Raw genomic sequence first — 22,610 nt, 5'->3', positions numbered from 1 at the left:
AAACTCCCTCCTTACAAACAGGTTCTAAGCCCAAGTTTTACTCTGTGTCTTCTCTTTTGGATTTGAATCCCTTTGGCCTTGTCAAGGAGATTGTATTTATACAGAGCTTAAGGTGCATTCGTGAAAATAATAGTAGCTCCATGTATCTCTCAACAACCAAGATAATAATAAATGAAATTAAATTAGGTGTTTTCTTCTTGTTGAATCATGGGCCAAATGTAGATCACCTCTGTTTGATAAACTACCCAGTTTAGCTTGCTATTGAGTTCATTTTATTTTTTGTTGATAACCACTAAGAAGATTACCTGACAAGATCACACTCTTCACAGTATTAATCTTTGTTTAATATTTTTCTTTTGTCTATTTTGTTTTTAATCTCGACACATTGTTTATTTTTTGTTGATTGAATGATCTATTCGATTCGGCCCAAGTGTTTTCTAGAGAGTGAGTCACACATGGCAAGAGTTGTTCAGAAATCCTAAAGCAAAGTATTACTTCCTCCTTATCGACCCCAGGTTCATCCCTGTTTCAGTCAAACATAACTTATTAGTTAAACTTAACCAAAAACCAAATTTAAAACCAAACAAAGCAAACTTCTCGCAAAACCATTAAAAATAATTTTTTTAATTATTATAACAGAGACCCCATATGGAAGTGACAAGTGGCAAGAACCAAGTGGGATCAAAGAAAATCTTATTGCAACTCTTGAAATGAGACAACACAACATATTTGCAATATTGGGTAGCTCCGATATGGAGCAGATGCGAAACCATAATGAGTTTGTTTTAATAGCTATATCGGAGCTTTGTTTTGGTGATGTGATATTGGAGGTTTGATTCAAAAGTTCTAATTAGATAGGGGGACACCAAATTCTTATTAATCAAGGTTAAAGCACATATCAAATCTGGATAGCAAAGCGAATGTCCTGTCAGATGTCAGAAGCTATACGATATCATCTATCAGAGATTGGAGGTTAACGGTTATCGAAAGTCAAAGGTGCATTGGAATATGAGTGACTGGAGGGAGCGATATATCAGAGTTCAGAGATCAACGGAGTGATATGTTAGCATATCAGAGCGGATGCCTTGAGGGATATTGGGAATTAGAGGGAAGTAACATATCGCATATCAGAGATCGGAGGTTTTGAGTGATGACACATAACAAAGCTCCAATAGGGGATTCTACAATATAAGGGACGGGAGGAAGGTTATGAGATATGTGGGTATTCCATTCAATAAAATACAACCACTTTTATAAGGGTCAGACTTTGGTTGTATGATATGTTTGAATTAACACTATGAAGTCTTATAAAAATGGTTTGCCACATTATTATGAATCAAGGTTTAGAAAGGTATATTTTGATATCAATATTGATATGTTACAGCTAAATCCACTATTTTGAAAATTTAGCCACTAATAATAATAAAGAAGATCTTGGTCTCTAGGGCTATGTTTTATTAATTAATCTAAATCATTAATATGTTTAGAAAAACTTATTTATAAATTTTATTAACTAACAAACTTAATCAAACTTAGGGAAACTATAAAAACAATAAAAATGTAAATAAATGGCACATTAGACTTGAAAATAAGTAAACACACTCAAAGCCTGCATATTATGGAAAGATGAGATGATGTTATTAGTATAGTCAACATAACGCATCAGTTGATGACATCATCAAAAGTGACATGCTGCTACATGGCTAGTAGCTTTGGTAAGTTATGATCAGTAAAAAGTCCGAACATGGGTGACATATGCCACCCCTCACAAGCTAGCATTTGGCATGATGAAATCATGTTGACATCATCATGGAAATGGCCAGGGACCCATAAGGACTCACTCATGTGGAACGATCACATGGAACTTGGTACACAGTTTATAGCTTGAGGGTATGGTCATATGAAATGATCATATTGTGAAAGGTCCAACCTTTAAGTCATGTACGCTAACCCATGGTTGGCTAAATTAGCCTCAAGACCACATGGATTAAATATGTGTGTGTGAGGTCAAGAGCTTGATAAGAACAACAATCATGACTCAAATCACAAGCTCTGCAGTTGTTATAGCTCACTAGTATTTTACTGGCCTTGGCTTTTGAATCATGTAAGCGAGGGACAAATTTATTTTATTGCTCTATTTTCTCATGTTTGAAAAGGAAGTAATATGCAATCTTTGTTTGGCTTTACACAGAAGTATCACATGGTGGACAGGGCATATATGTGAGTCATAACAATGCAAGCCTCACACATTGACTCAAACCATAGTGAACAAGGAGGATGCATATATCATAACATTGTTAGCCTTGCATGGTGACTTAGCCCATAGTGGACAGGGTATATATATGAGTCGTAACATTACAAGTTATGGATGGTGACTCCACCCCATGTGGATAGGGTGCAACACTATAACCCCTGCATGTTGACTCAACCCCGTGGACAATACTGCAGATACAAGCATTAGCACAACAAGAAGCCATGGAGGACAAGCCATGTTGATTATGTTCATTGGATATAGCACATAGTATTTTCCATGGTTGAAATGCACATTGACATGTGGATTACGACACCCCTGTCATTGAACTAAAGCATATCTATAATATGATCTTAGGATATTGTTAGGTAAGGACCATCTTGTAGCTCATTTGGCTTGTATTTTTCATTGTGGACATTGAGACCAATGTTTAAGCAATGGAGGATGTGAGTTCAAATCTTCTTTTATTTTAAAATAATAAATATTTCATTTTGTAAAAAAATTAATAGATTGATGGTGTAAATTATGTAGCATTAGTGCCAAAGCTTGATAATTTTATTGAAGGGAAGATAGAAAGGGGCAATCTGTAAAACCAATAACTTATTATATAGTTTGATATGGTTTTTTAAAGTTTCTAGTGTCATTATCGTTCCAAATTAGATTCTGGAAGAGGCTCCATGATTAGGGATTTGACGTGGCTACATCCGAAGACATCAAATGAAATCTTGACATATTTATGATCATCATTCTCTATTATATGGTTTTGAGATTTCATGGGCAATATACATTGTTTTTGTATCTATGGTTAAAATAGGCTTTGAGAAGCAGTTTGCGTGACCAGATTGATGAAATAGTTGGAGTAAAGTATGAGTACTAGTATAATAGCTTGTAACAATGATTGATATCATTATTTATGCCAATGATTGCAGGTAGTAATAGTGATTGCAATGGTAGTGGTTGTAGGTTGTGGTAGTGATTGTGGTTGTAGATTGTGACAAAGAGTGTAATGACAGTGTTTGTGTAACACCCTCCTCCCACATTTAGCCAAGCTAACTAGTCCACTAGGGTGAACATGTTACAAAGAGTTAGAAGGATTTGATTCAAATCCCCATTTATAGTTAAGGAAGTGGAACCAATAAAAAAAACCAATCTGACCTTTATCAGGAGCTATTGAACCTTCAGGAGACAACCAACCCTTCCAGGTGCCCAACCCCTTAGACAACTTGTCATTTTGATTAGCTAGACCCCCAATCACTCCCATGACAAGCCATGCATGCCACTAGGACCCTCCAGTCACTTCCATAGAAAGGCATGAATGAAACTATGAATTTTTTCAGGAAGTTCTAATCCAACAACCCGAGATCATGTGCCACTTTTTTAAGGCTAGGTGTTAGGCCTTGCCCATAATTTCATGAAACTTTGAGAAATGATAAATAAAAATGAATTACAGATACTAATGAAAACATTGGTACAAGGACTTGATGTGACCTTTACTATACATGATAGGAATTTAGTCAAACAGATCAAAAACATGTAATCTACAAGTCATAACCACAAATCTAAGCATAGGGGTCTCATACTTATCTCAGAATCGTCAAGAAGAATTGACGCCTTATCACAATGGTTGCATTATCATCTATCAGGTCATATAACCATTCACATTTCATGTAATAATAAAATCATTGTGAGAACCATAATGAAAGTTTGTCATGAACCATGCTTATAACAAACATATAACCAAAAACATAACAATAATAGAACAACCATTAAAGCCACACATTAGCAATTACATTTACACATAAAATATAAGAGGAAAAGAACTCTTATTAAAATATGCAAAATCCAACCAAGCTAGGGACTTCCACATACCACCCGACCATAGATTGGGTTGAACCAAATCTTTCTTTCAACCAATCACCCCCGTGTCATATTCCAAGAATGAATGCAAGACTCACAACAGAACTAGTCAAGGCTTCCTCTAGCTTTACCATATATCTAGCAAGGGATTCCTAGACCCGAAACCCTCATCAATACAACGAGGCTTTATCGTAATCCCACTGGATCACTAATACCTAAACAAGCATGGATGCCTCTGTATCTCTCCACCTAAACTGTGAGGATTTTATTTGTCTCCATCTTTAATCTTTACCATATATCCCTCCATTCACCAATCGAGGATTCCTAGGCCCAGTGAGGCTCCACCCTCTAGGCTCTATGACATATCCCGCCACTCACTAATCGCGGATTCCTAGGCTTAATGAGGGCATACACAATCAGGATTTGCCGCAATATCACCATCATCGGTCTGGGGATTCCTAGGCCTTGTGTTTCTCCCCAAGAAAACCCCACTTAGTTTTGAAACCATTGGGAATCCATCCAACAATCCATCTCAACCCAAAAAAATAGAACCCGATCTCACCATGGCTATCCGGAGATGGCAAGGCAAGGATAAAAACCACTATCACACCTAGCAAGATCCATGCCAAAGACATCAAGGGAACCATAAAAACACATTCATGTACCATGCATTCCAAAAATAGCAAGGAAATCATACATACAACTTGATACCTGCAAGTAATCCAGTTGTAGCTGCTTGAATCCTGCTCTTCCTTGTTTGATCCTTGCTTCTTGTTTCTTTCTTGTCCTTCCTTCTCCTTATTTTCCCCAACGCTAGAATGCTCCAAGAATACTCTAAGTGTCCAAGAGTATAAGAAAGAGAGATATTAAAGAGAGAGCTACAAAACTGAAATGACAAAATGTTGTGAACTAATCCTAAAAATCCTTTTTATTAATAAGGCATCTATTTTCTTCATTTTCTATTCTTTTTCCTTCATTTTACTCCTCACATGCAACTTTTTAGCTTTAACCTTCATTTTCTCATAATTGCCATCATAAATAAAATGTCAATTAATGCCACTTTTCTTTTCCAAAGCCTTTTCCATTGCCTTTGCTAATTTCCTTAGCCATAATAAACCAAAATGAACACCCACACTAGGATTTTTTTTCCCAACATTTAGCTTAGAATACATGTTCGATGACCTTGGTTATTATTTTTCCTTTATTAAGTTTATTACTTGGATTTTTGACTAGGGTTGTTACCATTTGCAAGTTATATATTATACTTATGATTATGTGATTGACAATTACAAATGATGACAATGGATCCAATTTGAAAATGATATGAAATGGGGGTCCACAATGATTTGAAGAAGGAGGTGGGTGTTAGGCGGAAAATTCCCTCTTGCGGACAAGAGGGATCTCCCTAAACCTCAGAGAAATCTAGTAACAAAAAAGAAAGAACTACTACCTTTCCCTAGGCTACTATTGATTGAAACAAAAAATATGATAGAGGTTACATACTATTTAATTGAAATGCCTGATGAAGTCCCTTTCATATTTTTCGACCATCTACTTCTCCTCGATTCTTTACAGGTCATTCCAGCACTTCCCATAACTTCTCCATTATGTATTAAAAGAGATCTACATAGAAAAAGACATACATAGGATTAAGACATATAGTATATAGTATAAAGGACAAATGAGCTCGTTAACTCAATCATATATAATAATTTGATAAATATGAAATCATAACCTATGTGGGTGATCAAGGAATCCCACAAATGATATCAAAGAAGACATAATTGGGAAAGAGAATTTGCTTTAATATTAATAAAATGGAGAATAAACTTACAACCTCAAAGCCTTGATGTTACAGTCTCTTCTTTAAATCTCCAACCCCCTCCTTGAATGGATAGCCTCCTTGCCTTATTTCTGTAGCATAAGTCTACTTCCAACATTCTTATCCAATCCTCAAGCCCATGTTAGCTTTATAGGCCAAGAGTGGGAAGTTTGGGATCCATTTCCCAAGGGATGAGATCCACTAATGGTGGGATAGGGGTTCCACAAAGAGAGGGAGTAGCTCCATGATGGGAGGGATCAGGGATGAATATGCATCCATTCAAAGCTTGTTAGTTGGGAAAAATGCGACTAACAAGGCCTCTATACTTTACTTTTTATTTTTACCTATGTTAAGTCATGTGTGCAGGGCACAGTGTAAGATAGAGTGCACTTATGTGCAACTTCTAATGGACCTTTATGCGTATGCATAGAAATTGACTAGGGAAATGCACAGGAAGCCAAAAATAGGATTTTGAGCCATGGGATCGAGGAATTTCATTTTCTTTGGGATAGTTTGGATTCTAGCTTTGGAAGGGGATGATTTGGAACACATTTATGGATAGCGAAAGATCCAAACCCAATGGTCATTTACCTAATACAACAAAATGACGTGTAACAGTGGGTGCCTCCATCAAGGTTGGACACTCAATCATATTAGAGCTTAGAGTAGGTTGGAGCACGCTCATTGTCGAGGTTGGTGCCTTAATAAATTTGCAACCTAGAGAAGGTCAAAGGCCACTTATCATCAAGGTTGGTGCCTCAATCAAGTCATAGCCTACAAAATGTGACAAATTTCCTTTCTTGGTGGTGGTTTCCTCTAGTAGGTCATAGAATTCAAATATAGGTAATGCATTGCAACATATGAAGAAGAATTTGTGGTTTTATCCATATGTTGTTTTCTATGTACTTCTTCACACTATGAACATATGCACATTGACCTTTGAATTTATCTTTCAGTTACATGATCATGTGCTTCATGCTCATCACCAAGGCCTCCTCCTCACATAACTTAAACGACATGTACATTGACATAACACATGACAATGCAAACCACACCAAAAATCCAATATAGACTCCACACACTTTAAATTTTCATTATTCTGTGCTACTTCTATTCTTCCATTGAATTCACTTTCTTCTTATTTCCATAATCATGTGCCTCTCTCACACTTACCAAGGCAAATAAACAATTGGCACCAAAGGTGACCCTTTGAAACCAACAGTTGGCTATGATATATTTGTCATATTCTAGTAGCCAAGTCATAAATAAACCTTCAGCTTTGATACCATATTGAAATTAGCAGAGAGAAAATTAAATTTATTGAGAGAAACATTAAACAACTAGTAACAAATCAAAAATCATAAACACAATGTTTTATCTGAGAAAACTCCAACATAATGTTGTTAGTGTCCTTGGCCAAAATTCAGCCAACTTGTCCATGTGAGGCTTTATTTCTCACATATTTGGCACATTTTCTTTATTACATGCATTTCATAGGCACAAAACCATGTACCCAAAACCACCACAACTGATTTAGTAACTTTGACTCTTTTATCGAGTCAAGTTTTACCTATCAAAGCCTCACCTTCTAGCCAGGTATTATTACGTTTGAGGTTTCCCAATATGCATCTAATGTTCATTTGTGTCGATGGTGTATTCATTTGCGTGTCCTTTCATTCTCATGTTTTAGTTATTTCCATAAATTTAAACAATAAGCTAGTATTAAGAAATTTCAGATCTAAGGAAATAAACATGTATAATAAAAGAATTTATAAATAATACAAGATATATTGTGTAAATTATTTCTAGTGAAATATCCATAGTTTGGGAATGACAAATGATTCAATCCCTCTTTCAAAAGTTTGTAATCCTAATACTCATCTATGGATGTGAAATATGGGAACTATGTGGTTCTCCAAAAAGATATGGTAATGCATTATCTAAATGTAAAATAACACCACCTATACTCCTAGCTAATATAGGACTATACCATTAGAATTGGAAGCATCAATAAAATTTATTACCCCTAGTTAAGATACAATTATATCATTACAATTTGAAGTATCGATGGATTCTCTATAAATAGAGAACGACACTGAAATCAACAATAGGATTTTAGTTAGTTGATAGGATATCCACAAGTAGAAAATGTTTTGAAGAACAATATATAAAAAAAGAAAGGTGTCCAACATGTAAAAATGGATTGAAAATTTATCTAAAAGAATGTTACATGAAGAGAAAATAGCGAGAACAAGCCAAATGAAACAAAACTACTACATAAATAACTTAAACACGTCACAATATCATCAAAATGCCAAAGTACTTAAAACTTCACATTCTATGGTGTGTAAGACAAAGGATGAAAAAGAATCAATATCGAAATTGTTGTGAAACAAGAAAATAGAATAACTCAAAAAAAATAAAAATAAATCTTTTATACCATACAAAACAACAATAAAGTAAAGAGAAACAAAATTTATATACAGAAATAAATAATAGAAAAAAAAAATATGTATATAAAGGTCCTTTGTGTGTAAATTACTGAAATTTATATTCGTAAATGAAGAGAAGGTTACATTCAAAACATTTGTATAGTTCACAAAGAGACCAACTAACCTAATTACCTATTAGCAGAGTCAAAATTCCCATGACCATACTACCAACCCCAACAACCAATAGCAGAGTAGAAAATCCTAAGTCCATGAATAAAAGTATCAACGTTAACAAAATTAGCCTACAAAAAATCAAAGTAGTAAAGAGATAACAATTCAACATTGAAACATATACCCAAGGAGAGCACATAGTGGGCACACAAAATCCAACAATACAAAATTAATAGATACACTGAATTGTCTAGAGAAAACTTCCATTGATTGTCTGAAGGTGTCCAAAGCCAATCAATATCATATAAGAAACAACCAAAAAAGAAACAACAACATTCACATAAGCCGTAGAGTCCCTTGAGGTAAGGTAACCATCCTTAAAGAGCCCACGTTATGCTACTAGTGTAGATCATAGAAAAGACTACCAACAAGGAAGAAATGCCACATATGAACCAATATAACAATATCCATGCATTAGAGCTGATCCAAAATTTGCATCATAACAAACTATATCCATTTTAGTAAAGAGATCCAATAGAATTATGTATGTAGAAGACAGAAAAAACAAAAATTTCTTCATCATACCACCAATACACAAAACAACATATGTTATGAAGGAACCAGAAAGAAGGAATGAAGTCCCTCCATACAGAACCCGTAGTAGAATGCAGAGATATGTGTCTCTCAAAGAATTCAAAAGAAGTGGATCATAAGAGAAAAAAAAAATACCATCACTACATGCTCCAAAACAGGGATAAGGTGGAGATTACCCTGAAAATACCATGTTGTAGGACACATATGAAAATTAGGGTAAAAAATAGTTGAAGTTTCCATTTCTAATCATGATGCAAAGAAATTAAACCAGGCTTTTTAGCACTATCATTTAGAGGGTCTGTAAGATCGCTAGAGGAAAAATAACTCACAAAGAAGCTTTCCACATTGAATGCTGGTCCACATTATGAAGCTTTCCATGTAAGCTAGGTGTTGGCCCACATTATCCACATAGAAAAATTGGTTTCAAAACATATTCTTAATGTTGGCATTATGGCTAAAGTGTTGTCCTTGATGGCAACCCATTCAGGTGATAGATCACAGTACTTCAAGTCAGCAGCAGAGATTGATGATCAGCTATCAAATATTGAAGAAAATAAGGGGTACGCAGGTACACCTTACATAAGGTGCGTACACGCAGGTCGGTGTTACATAAAGTGCGTACATACCCGCAGTTATCCCGTTCAGGAGGTGCGTACCCCCAGTGCACACATTTCAAGGCAGAGAAAAGCACACGTGGGGTTTCTTATGTTTAACCTTTGGTATTTAGCCGACGGTTTTGTGTTATTATGGTGTCGGCCCGTGGTATTGATCCATGATTTAAGGAAGAGCTTTCCTATATAAAGCAAAGGAGATCATTTGGCTTGAGTATGTTTTTGTGTTGAATATCTTATGAGGGCTAGATCTGAAATATTATGATCTCTTGGGAGTAATGTCTAGATCTAAATAAGGCGAATCTACTGATGGATTGAGATCTCTTCGGCGCATGTTCAGATCTGTAGATCTGACTATCTGGGTTATTTCTGAAGTCTTGAAATCATCTATGCCCGAAGGTACGTAGGTACAGTGAAAGAAAAGTGCGTACATACGCAGGAATGAAGCGTTTCAGGTGTGCCGGTACGCAGGCACAGAAGGGTTGCAGGTGCGGAGGTCCGCAGACAGTTCAATGGATACAGTGCATACGTAAGCAGGCGAACAGTTGAGCAGGGTGCGTACGTAAGCAGGCGAGCAGTTGAGCAGGGTGCTTACTGTAAGCAGGCAGTACATGGGTGAAGCTGCTTACTTCTCTTAAAATCTTTGTTTATCATTGCTGTGTTCTGGGTTTGGTTCTATTATTGTTGATCTGGTTACTACACTTGACTCGGTGATTCTCTTATACTTGATGATCATTTGATGCTTATGGATCCAGTTTGAAAATTTATGAAAAGTGGTCCTTGTAAGAAAAGAAGTAGGGGGTTGTAGCTCCCTTCCAGGAGAGACTGGAAAACGAGAGAGAGTTGTAGCTCTCTGCAGGTTGCAGCCTGCATACTGGTAAAGGACTGCACTAGTACAAAATCATTGTAAAAGGAGTTTCTAATTTGAAAGAAGATAGAGACATATTGCAGCAGGTGGTTTTCACCCACATTGGGTTTCCACCTTACATCTTGTGTTCTTTGGTGTGACTATCTGTTTTCTTTGTTCATGCTCATTATTTTATGGTACTGACATGCAAAACTAATTCAAAGAACAAATAAGGAAGATTTATTAAAATTAGATAATACTGATTCACCCCCCCTCTCAGTATTATTTCCAACAATTGGTATCAGAGCAGGTCCTTCAGAGAAGCTTGATCGCTTGAAGGTAGATCGTTCATCATGAGCAACTACGAGAGAGAAGCATCAATCAGGGCACCTGTTTTTGATGGGACAAACTTCAATTATTGGAAGGTAAGAGTTACTTCCTATCTTCAATCTCTTGGTACAGAAGTTTGGGACATCATAGAGACAGGCTACGCTTTTCCTTCATCTACTCCTACAGATGCAGCCGAGAAAAAGAAGTATGAAACAAATGCGAAAGTAGTCAGTACTCTATTAGGATGTATATCTCAATCAGAATTCATGAAGGTAATGCACTATAAATCCGCAAAAGAGATATGGGACAAAATTGTCACAAGCTATGAAGGAGATGAACAGGTAAAGCGTGCTAAACTTCAAACTCTCAGAATTCAGTATGAGACTCTCAAAATGTATAATGATGAAAGTGTGGCTAACTATTTTCTTCGGGTAGATGAGGTTGTTAATTGTATGAAAAAATTGGGTGAAGAAATAAAAGAGGCTATTGTGGTTGAAAAGGTTCTAAGATCATTGTCCCCCAAGTTTGAATCTAAAGTATCTGCAATAGAAGAAAAGGAAAATCTACGAATTCTTACTATGTCTCAGCTACATGGAATTCTAACTGCTTATGAAATGAGAAAGGGAGGTCCATCAGACAGAAGAGAAGCTACTTTCAAGGCATCAGGCAAAGGAGATTATTATGAAGCAAGCCACGTCCCAGAAGAAGAGGAAGAAGAATCAAATTTTGTCAGAAATCTTCAAAGGGGTTCTGGAAGGTTCAGAGGTAAGTTACCTTTTAAATGCTTTGCTTGTGGAAGAGTAGGTCATTATGCTGCAAAATGTCCTTATAAGGATAAAGGAAAGGAACCTGCTAGATGGAACAAGAAACATAACGCAAATAAGAAAAGCTACTACACTCATGAAGATAGTGATGGTCTATCAAACAGTGATGAAGATGAACAAGGTAATGAATATAAGTTGTTAATGGAATTTGAAGATGATGATTATATGGATGCTATAGATGTGGATAACCTTTATGATGAAATTACTAGACTCAAGAGATGTATAGAAGAAAAGAACATGATCATTGATACTCTACAATTTCAAATTGATGAAAAGGAAAAACATCTTGAAAAATTAGAAGGTGAAATTGTTGGTCTTAGAAAAGAGATTGAGAAAACAAAAGCTATTAATCTCAAGTTTGTCAAAGGATTTGAAACTTTGGATGAGATTATCAATGTGCAGCGGTCTCCACTAAACAAGACAGGTCTGGGCTATAATGGAGAAACTTCTCAAGCATCCACCTCAAAAATTTATCTTGATGCAGCAAGAAGAAATGAGCAAAAGCACAATGAAGATCATCAGGAAACGCAGGGACGAATTACAAACAGAAACTATCAGGGGCAATCCATCTTAAAGGTGAACAAAAGCTACAACCAGCCACAGGTAAAATCTTCTCAATTTGGTTCAAGAATATATGACAATAGAAATTACAATCAATTGGCTGGTAGATTCGATAACCGCAGAAGTTTCTTCAATGGACAATGCTTTTCTTGCCATAACTTTGGTCACAAAGCAGCTCAATGTGTTGCATATAAAACAATCATGACTAGGGAAGCTCAAAAACAAAGAAGTATGACCGGGATTACAAAAAGGACCTATAACAACTTTTCGGTTCTTGAAAATGAAGTTGAATGTTCTATTTGCAATAACTTTGGTCATGAAGACTCTGAATGCAGGAGCAAGTTTCAGCAGAAAAGGGAACAAGCCTTAAGCACCAAAACATGGAGAATAAAGGAACCACAAATAGAAAGATGTGGGATAGCATTTTATGCAGAGGGACAGGAAAATCTATGGTACATTGACAGTGGATGTTCGAAGCATATGACAGGTGATAAAGAAAAACTTGAGTCATATTCTGCTCTAGAGAAAGGAAAGAAAATCTCTTTTGGAAATGATACTCCTGCAACTATAAAAGGAAAAGGCATTGCTCAGTTAAAAGAAAAGGTCAAGGCTGGAAATGTTTTGTATGTTGATGGATTGAAGCATAATCTTCTAAGTGTCAGCTAGATGTGTGATCAAAGAACCGAGGTTATATTCAGATCAAATGGATGTCTTGTTCGTGATCTTGATACAGGTAAAACAGTGATCAAAGGCAAAAGAACTCCAAATAATCTGTACATATTTGAAGAAGGACAACAACAATGCTATCTGAGCAAGGATGATGAGCACTGGTTATGGCATCGGAGGTTGGGACATCTAAGCTTTTCACAAATAAGGAAAGCATGCAAATATCAGGCAGTTCGCGATCTTCCAGATATCAAAATTCCTGACAACACCATATGCAAATCATGTCAGTTTGGAAAACAAACCAGAACTAACTTTCCAGAGAAAGAAGGTTCAGCTAGCATGCCTCTTGAGCTAGTACATACAGATACATGCGGTCCTTTCAGGAAAAGAACACCTCGAGGAGAAGAATACTTGATATTATTCATTGACGATTTCTCCAGGTTTGTCTGGTTAGGACTTATGAAGCACAAAGATGAAGCATTCGAAAAATTCAAATCCTTCAAAGCCTTGGTTGAAAATGAATCAGGTCACAAAATTAAGTGCCTCAGATCCGACAGAGGTGGGGAATTTACTTCAAATGAATTTTTCGATTTCTGTGAATAACATGGGATAAGAAGAGAATTCTCTACAGTAAGAACCCCTCAGCAAAATGGAGTTGTGGAAAGAATGAACAGAACAGTCCAACAAATGGCTCGTGCTATGCTTGATGAGTCAGGAACTCCCGCAACTTTCTAGGGTGAAGCTGCACATGCTGCGGTTGTTATTCTCAACAAAACAAATGTCCGGGTGAACAGCACTCAAACTCCTCATGAGCTCTGGAGTGGTAGGACTCCTTCGGTAAAGCACTTCAAAATCTTTGGGAGCAAATGCTATATCAAGAATACTGATGAGCAGCTTGGCAAACTTGAACCTAGAGCAGATGAAGGCATTCTTCTTGGTTACTCTCCACATAGCAAAGCATACAAATGCTACAATAAAAGACTTGGCAGAATTGTTGACAGCATTGATGTAGTGGTTGATGAGAAGGGATACATTCCTAGGCAAGTACATCATGAAGACATCAAAGAAGATGAAGGCTACCCCCAACGACAGAATGATGAAGAAGAAGAACCTCAAGAAGAACCAGAGGAGCAAACAAGAATAGAAGAAAAGACTCCATCCAGATATGTTCAGAAGAATCATCCAGAATCTCAGATTATGGGGCAGAAAGAAGCAGGTGTACAAACAAGAAGAACAGTTGCAGAAGCTTCAAGCTATTTGGCATTACTCTCCTCTACTGAACCACAAAATGTGAAAGAGGCATGCAAAGATGAATGTTGGGTGAAAGCAATGGATGAAGAACTTGAGCAGATCGAAAAGAACAACACTTGGGAGCTGGTTCCTAGACCAAAGGATAAGAATGTTATCGGAACAAAATGGGTCTTCAAAAATAAATTGAATGAAAATGGAGAAGTAATTAGAAACAAAGCCAGACTTGTTTGTAAAGGGTATGCGCAGCAAGAAGGAATAGACTTTGAAGAAACCTTTGCTCCTGTTGCAAGACTTGAGGCCATCCGAATGTTCCTTTCTCTCTCAAGTTTTCAAAACTTCAAAGTATTTCAAATGGACGTGAAATCAGCCTTTCTAAATGGAGACTTGGAAGAAGAAGTATACATTGAACAGCCAGATGGGTTCATTCTTGGAAATGATCCAAATCTTGTATGCAGATTGAAAAAGGCTCTCTATGGTCTCAAACAAGCTCCAAGGGCTTGGTACTACCGTTTGGACAAATATCTTCATCAACAAGGTTTTTCAAAAGGATCAGCAGATAGCAATCTTTATATAAAAGTTGAAAATGACAAATTGCTAATACTTGTTGTGTATGTGGATGACATTATTTTTGGGAGCAATGAAGAAGCTATGAGTCAAAGCTTTGTCTTGGTCATGCAGAAAGAATTTGAAATGTCCTTGCTAGGAGAACTGACATATTTCCTTGGTTTGCAAATCCAACAAAAAGAAGGAGGAATCTTTTAATCTCAAACCAAGTATCTCAAACAGATTTTGAAGAAATATGGTATGGAAGATGCAAAACCAGTATGTACACCCATGGTCACAGGATGTAGCCTCAGTGCAAATGATGAATCTGCAGCAGTACATCAACCAACCTATAGATCTATGATTGGAAGTTTACTTTATTTGACAGGTACCTGACCGGACATCATGCATGCAGTTGGAATAGTTGGAAGATTTCAGGCAAATCCGAAGGAGACTCATCTTCAGGCAGTGAAGAGAATTTTCAAATATCTTCAAGGGACTCAAAATTATGGCTTATGGTATCCTAGAGATACAGATCTTACACTTCATGCTTATACAGATGCAGATTGGGCCGGAAGCATGGATGACAGGAAAAGCACAAGTGGTGGTGCGTTCTTTATGGGTTCCAGACTTGTATCTTGGTTCAGCAAGAAACAGAGTTCAATTGCCTTGTCTACAGCTGAAGCAGAATATGTTGTTGCTGCATCTTGTTGCACCCAACTCCTTTGGATGATGCAGACTTTGCAGGATTTTCAAATCACTTGTACACCACCAATCCCCATCTTATGTGATAACACAAGTGCAATCAGCATCTCAAAGAATCCTGTTATGCATTCAAAAACCAAGCACATACCAATCAAGTACCATTTTCTCCAGGAACAAGTGCTTGAACAGAAGGTCAAGTTGGAGTATGTTCCTTCTAAGGAACAAGTTGCTGATATTCTCACCAAACCATTGCCCAGGGACACTTTTGAATACCTCAGGCAAAAGCTGGGGGTTGTTGATGCATCATCTTATTGCTGAACCTCTTCTGATTGATGGTACAGGTTCAGGGGGAGCATATAATGCATTGTTGGCATTATGGAGGATGTGCAAAAGGAGATCTTGGAAGTAGTTGCAATATGTCTCTATCTCTTTCATGGTGGATTATGGTTCTTCGTTGCAGATCTGGTTCATATTCAGGGGAGCATGTTCTTAGGGGGAGCATAACCCTTTGCCCTTGATGTCAAAGGGGGAGAATGAAGCTGAAGTTTTGAGGTTGCCATCAAGTCCAAAGGGGGAGATTGTTGGCATTATGGCTAAAGTGTTGTCCTTGATGGCAACCCATTCAGGTGATAGATCACAGTACTTCAAGTCAGCAGCAGAGATTGATGATCAGCTATCAAATATTGAAGAAAATAAGGGGTACGCAGGTACACCTTACATAAGGTGCGTACATGCAGGTCGGTGTTACATAAAGTGCGTACATACCCGCATTTATCCCGTTCAGGAGGTGCGTACCCCCAGTGCACACATTTCAAGACAGAGAAAAGCACACGTGGGGTTTCTTATGTTTAGCCTTTGGTATTTAGCCGACGGTTTTGTGTTATTATGGTGTCGGCCCATGGTATTGATCCATGATTTAAGGAAGAGCTTTCCTATATAAAGCAAAGGAGATCATTTGGCTTGAGTATGTGTTTTGTGTTGAATATCTTATGAGGGCTAGATCTGAAATATTATGATCTCTTGGGAGTAATGTCTAGATCTAAATAAGGCGAATCTACTGATGGATTGAGATCTCTTCAGCGCATGTTCAGATCTATAGATCTGACTGTCTGGGTTATTTCTTAAGTCTTGAAATCATCTATGCCCAAAGGTACGCAGGTACAGTGAAAGAAAAGTGCGTACATATGCAGGAACGAAGCGTTTCAGGTGTGCCGGTACGCAGGCACAAAAGGGTTGCAGGTGCGGAGGTCCGCAGACAGTTCAATGGATACAGTGCGTATGTAAGCAGGTGAGCAGTTGCGCAGGGTGCGTACGTAAGTAGGCGAACAGTTGAGCAGGGTGCGTACGTAAGCAGGCGAGCAGTTGAGCAGGGTGCTTACTGTAAGCAGGCAGTACATGGGTGAAGCTGCTTACTTCTCTTAAAATCTTTGTTTATCATTGCTGTGTTCTGGGTTTGGTTCTATTATTGTTGATCTGGTTACTACAGTTGACTCGGTGATTCTCTTATACTTGATGATCATTTGATGCTTATGGATCCAGTTTGAAAATTTATGAAAAGTGGTCCTTGTAAGAAAAGAGGTAGGGGGTTGTAGCTCCCTTCCAGGAGAGACTGGAAAACGAGAGAGAGTTGTAGCTCTCTGCAGGTTGCAGCCTGCGTACTGGTAAAGGACTGCACCAGTACAAAATCATTGTAAAAGGAGTTTCTAATTTGAAAGAAGATAGAGACATATTGCAGCAGGTGGTTTTCACCCACATTGGGTTTCCACCTTACATCTTGTGTTCTTTGGTGTGACTATCTGTTTTCTTTGTTCATGCTCATTATTTTATGGTACTGACATGCAAAACTAATTCAAAGAACAAATAAGGAAGATTTATTAAAATTAGATAATACTGATTCACCCCCCCTCTCAGTATTATTTCCAACACTTAATGTCCTCCAAAGAATAGAAAACATTATAAGTATCCACTTGGTAATCTTTAAAAATAAGGTGCAATAGAGTCGCCATTTGCTGATGAAGAGCCAAAGAGTTCAAAAAATAGAGTTTCCTTTCCATAACTTACCGGGATCAAGGACCCATTTCATATCCTCCTTGCAAGTTCAGAGTTGAATCAACATTTCATAAAAATAAGAATTTAGTAGAAAATATAATAAAAGTGGATGAAAATTAATTTTTAAAAAGTGCAATAATTAAAAGAGGAATACTGAATGAGGGGTGGCAAGAGAGGAAGGGATTTTAATCAATCACAATGGAATAAGTGAGGTAAAGTTTTCATGGGGCATAGGAAGAAGAACTAACAATAAAGATGAGATGTATGGGATTCTGCAAGGTTTATTCGTAGCCAAAGAGAAGGGTATGAAAGAAGTAATTGTCTTAGGAAACTCTATAATTATGATCCAGTATCTTAGCAACGAAAACAATCCAAAACACAATTCTCTTGATAGGATTCTCCAGAGAATCATAAGTTTAATGGCATCTTTTCATTCTAGGAATTCTTATGCCATTCTTAGAAGCAATAATATGGAAGTTGATATGAAGGGGAACCAGGGTTGCTCTCGGATAGAATATGAGCTCAAGATAAACTAGAAAAGAACAAATGTTTGATTCCCTAATTGCACAAATGTCTCAAAAAGAATGGATCCTCCGTAGGCCCTATTTCTATTGGAATATGGTTATTGCGGAAATCACTATTAAATATTTTCCCCTTCCCATATATTCCTATTCCCTATCATTCCCCGCTCCTTGTAATTATGGCAATCAATCCAGTGAGGAATTTGTGAGGCTTTATGCTAGCACAATCTATTTTCAAAACATGTCAAGTTGCATAAACTTCCATCATGCAAAGGCATTTCTTCCTTCCTCGCATGCTCGAAACATCAATACTCACCTACTTAAGCATTGGAATTATCCTTCACTCAATTTAATGATGAACCTTCTTGGACAATGCACAGGGAAATTTATTGTTATGGAGATGTAGTTCACATGGAATGATAGGTGATGTAGCATTAAATTAGGAATATACCTCTCTTCTATGTCATTCCATTTTATGCTCCTCCCTCCAAGTGTTTTAACTCCCCAAATGACTATGAATTTGGTCCTTGTTCGGCTCCTAGATTCAATTATGGCGTTAAGAGAGTTTCCATTTTGGAAACTCCTTGAAGAGTTCCAATTCAAGGTTTAATTATTCAACTAGACAATGTCGGGGTGCGTGAGGCATTCCTACTCGTGGGAACTTCGACGTTCTCGACTTGCTAGTTTGCAGGTTAATATGAAAGATCAAGGACAATCATCCCTTGTGGTTTTCAGTCTGGCACAAACCTATTTCAAGTAAGGTATGTTAGAATTTCCAGTTTTTAGCTTTGTACTCCACATAAATTGGGGTCTGGATGGGAATTCCAGGGAATTAGGCTCCTACCTCGACTCCAAGGCTGTTAATTAGATTTTGTTAAACGGGTTTGTGGACATGCTGGTTAGCACAACTTCTTGGGAATCTCCTCCTTCTGGAAAGTATTACTAGTCTTCATGTTTGGGGACGTGGTGCCACCTTAGGCCCTTATTTTGCAAGTTTTGTTTGAGTTTGTTAAATGTATATGGAAATTGTGTCAGTTCCCTACTCCAAATTTCTATTTCAAGGCTTATTGTAAAACACTCGCCTCTCTAGGTCATAAGTTTGGAAGGCAATAAAACATCATTGGCGCCACCAGCTTTCCTCTTCCATATGGGTAAAGTTTCTGCTCATAGAGATACAATGAACACTAATTTAGACTCAGAGCCCTCCTTAGTAGACAATTGATGCTCTCATCGTTTGTCTTCCCATGAAGCTCTTCATAGGGAAGATTATGATTTGCAAGCTAAATTTTGTCAAATGTCTCACGCCCAGATTGAGCTTACTGATAAGCTTTTGACTCTCCAATTTCAATTTTTGTTGGTTAATGAATTCGATGTCCTTAGGAATATCGTTATGGGCCTTAAATTTAAGTAAAGAAGCACATGCAGATATTGACAAGCATCAGGATGATATAGGCAAATGAGAGATAGATCCCCACAGGCAAGCTAAAGATAATCATTAACATCTCTCACAAGCTCGACTTGTGGAGTTTTTGTAATCATGCAAATGCGAGAATAACCTGTCATTTGTTGGTTATGGGTCTTTGATTTGTGTAATCATGCAGACATGATATTATTTTGCCATCTGCTACTTGTTTTGGGTCTTTTTGTGCAATCATGAGGACATGTTAAGAATCTACCTTATGTTACTATTTCTAGGTCCTTTTTGTGTAGAAGTTCATTTTTGTCCGTGACTTATAATTAGAGCTAAATATTGAAGATGTAACCCCATGTGTCTTGTTGCGACTGGGCACAAATTTAATTTAATATTACTCATTTTTGTGTAAGAAAAAAGGAAGAAGAATACTAAACTAATAATTAAAAGAAGAATATTAAACCACTATTTCTTTCTTAATGTTGAAATAAAAAAATCACATGTTATTTTTTTTTTGTAAGCTTCAGTGGGACCTTCTCATTTTCAAGTTTTTTACATGTCCATTATTCACCCCATTTCTGGGGAGGGTAGCACAAGAATCGAACCCAAGATCTCCGATTTGGTGAGACTTCATTTCCACGGCCATTGCCACTTGAGCTACCCTGTGCAAACAAAAAATCACATGTTATTGAATGAACCAATTATATGATTTAAATCTTTCTATGACACTACTTATAACTATCCTAATTTAAAGAAAAGAATATCAATAAAATTATAGATGTTAATTTTACCATGTATATATATCTATTTTTTTTATTTTGGAATAGGCTTTTAAAATTTTAATTTAATTATTAATAATTATTAGCTGGATGGTAGGGGTTTAATTTTGATAGGGGAATATGCTCAGCATATGCTTAGTCTGAATGCTTATGAATGATTGTGGTGTGTTAGAGAGTTTGTTAGGTTGCCTTGACTTTTAATAAATTTAAAAAATTTGATGTCCTAGGGATTTCCAAAGCATGCCTAATTTTAGAAAAATTGCTTTATATCTTTGTTGTAAAGGATAGAAACTCTTCACTTCTAAGGGTTAATTAAAATCAAAGTTAATAATAATTTTTTTGTTGCAATGATTCTTTTGGCTATACTAACCGAATTAATACTTTTAATGTGGTTGTACTAGTCTTAGTATTATCCACTAATCAAAAGTTGATATTTAGCTCCAAAGTAGTTATGGCCTTTTTTCCTTTGAATTAAATTGATTAATTAAATAAAAAAGTCATATGAAAAAGTGCCATAAAAATGAAATTTATATTGATAAGTCATCTTATTGGTCCATGGTATTGTAGACAAGGGAAGTGCTCTCTCTCATTAGTCACTTTCTGTTCAACATTATTCTCCTTTTGTTTTAGCGTTGCAAGATGCTTCATCATACAAAATCAAAATGTCAGCCCAATAGAGGGATTTATCATACTAAATTAAAATCTTAGCCCAATAGAGGGATTTATGTTGCTTTTTCCTCACCATTCATGGCAATGAGTCCCTCTGCCAACTTTAGAAAAACCACTGGCATTTCTGCAACTTACAATGGACAATAAATGCAAAGTACTAAAGCCTTGTTCTCTTCTACGGACAAAGGGCCATGGCGACTGCCTTTGTTTATGACAAGTATTGTGCTTATTTATTAGGCGTTTCATATTTTTTTAATTATATTTTGAGTTTGATTTTGTCTAAATCTTTGGAGGCGTCGCACATATGCTGGCAATGTAAGAAGATACAAGCAACATGAATGCAAGTCCCATCACTAACTCTAGACTTTGAAGTTTTGGTGTTTGGAATCGATTTGCATAAGTCCCACCCATGTTCAAATCTCTGGAGGCGTCACCCATAGTGTAGGAAGATACATGCAATATGAAAGCAAGTTCTATCACCAAGGTGTTTAGAATTGATGTGCAAAAGTCTCACCCGTGTTCAAATCTTTGGAGGTGTCGCCCATACACCCATAGTGTAGGTAGGTACAAGCAATATAAAAGCAAGTCCCATCATAAACTCCGACCTCTAGAATTTGTAAAAAAATACAAACAATATGAAAGCAAGTCAAGTCCCATCACCCACTGTGACCTCTATTTTAAATTATGTGATCTTTATAAATAATAAATTTAATTTAAGTTATGCGATATTTATAAATAATAAATTTAAATTATGTACTTTCTATAATTTTAAAACGCTAAATTCATTGATGATTCAAAAAAATACTTATTAATTAAAACCTAAAAAAAAAAATCTTATTAATTAAAAACGTAGACTACACTAATTCCGGTCTCCGGTCTCCACTTTTTAGCCATAATAGCGGCATCCATAGTATTCGACAAAACCAAGGGCCGCGCTGCTGCTTCTTCTTATCACATCATTATCAAAGAGAACGTCCCCGTCGCAGGATTCGTATTACAGACCCGACTTCATGAAACCATAAATTTACCTGCAATGCAGATATGTTACAGAATTTGACGTTAGGTAATACGATTCCATGAGTTCATTTCCTTTTTCATACTTAATGTACTTGTGGCCATATAAAATATGCAGAGTATGGAAGTATACAGAAAGAAAATGGGAAATCTCACTTTCTTAGCCTGCATGACCCGTTTTCATGGAGTGTAGTGAGTTAACATTAATATGTGAATAACTTTTGAAGTTGTTTATTAATGGAATAAATTGGTTCAGAGATTTTGATGTATGAATGTTTGAATATGATAGAAGTAGATTCAACATCATTAAAAATTCTAAATGGTAAAAATGTTTGAATATTGTTTTTGATGACAGAAATAGATTCAACACCATCAAAATTTTAAGGGCACCCAAAATCTTAAAGCTTTACAACTATATTTAAGATTTCCAAAAAAGATTGCCAAATTTTACCAAAATCTCCCATGAAAATAGAGTATTTTCCCAAACAATTTACTCCATTTTTAGACTATGTGCTTCCTAAATTAGTAACTTCCATTTCTATTATGAATTAAATTTATAGTTTATTATTTCAATTTATAAACCAAGTTTATAATTTATTATTTTAATTTTTTGAATTTAGATAATTTAAGGTACTTATTTTTTTATAAAATAGCAAAAATTATATATATATATATATATATAGATAGATATATACTCCAATT

The sequence above is a fragment of the Pinus tabuliformis genome, chromosome 4_1 (assembly GCF_031772625.1).
Source record: "Pinus tabuliformis cultivar Carrire ecotype Pingquan chromosome 4_1, CPIR1, whole genome shotgun sequence".
NCBI classification, from domain to species: domain Eukaryota; kingdom Viridiplantae; phylum Streptophyta; class Pinopsida; order Pinales; family Pinaceae; genus Pinus; species Pinus tabuliformis.
This window is presented reverse-complemented; position numbering follows the sequence as displayed.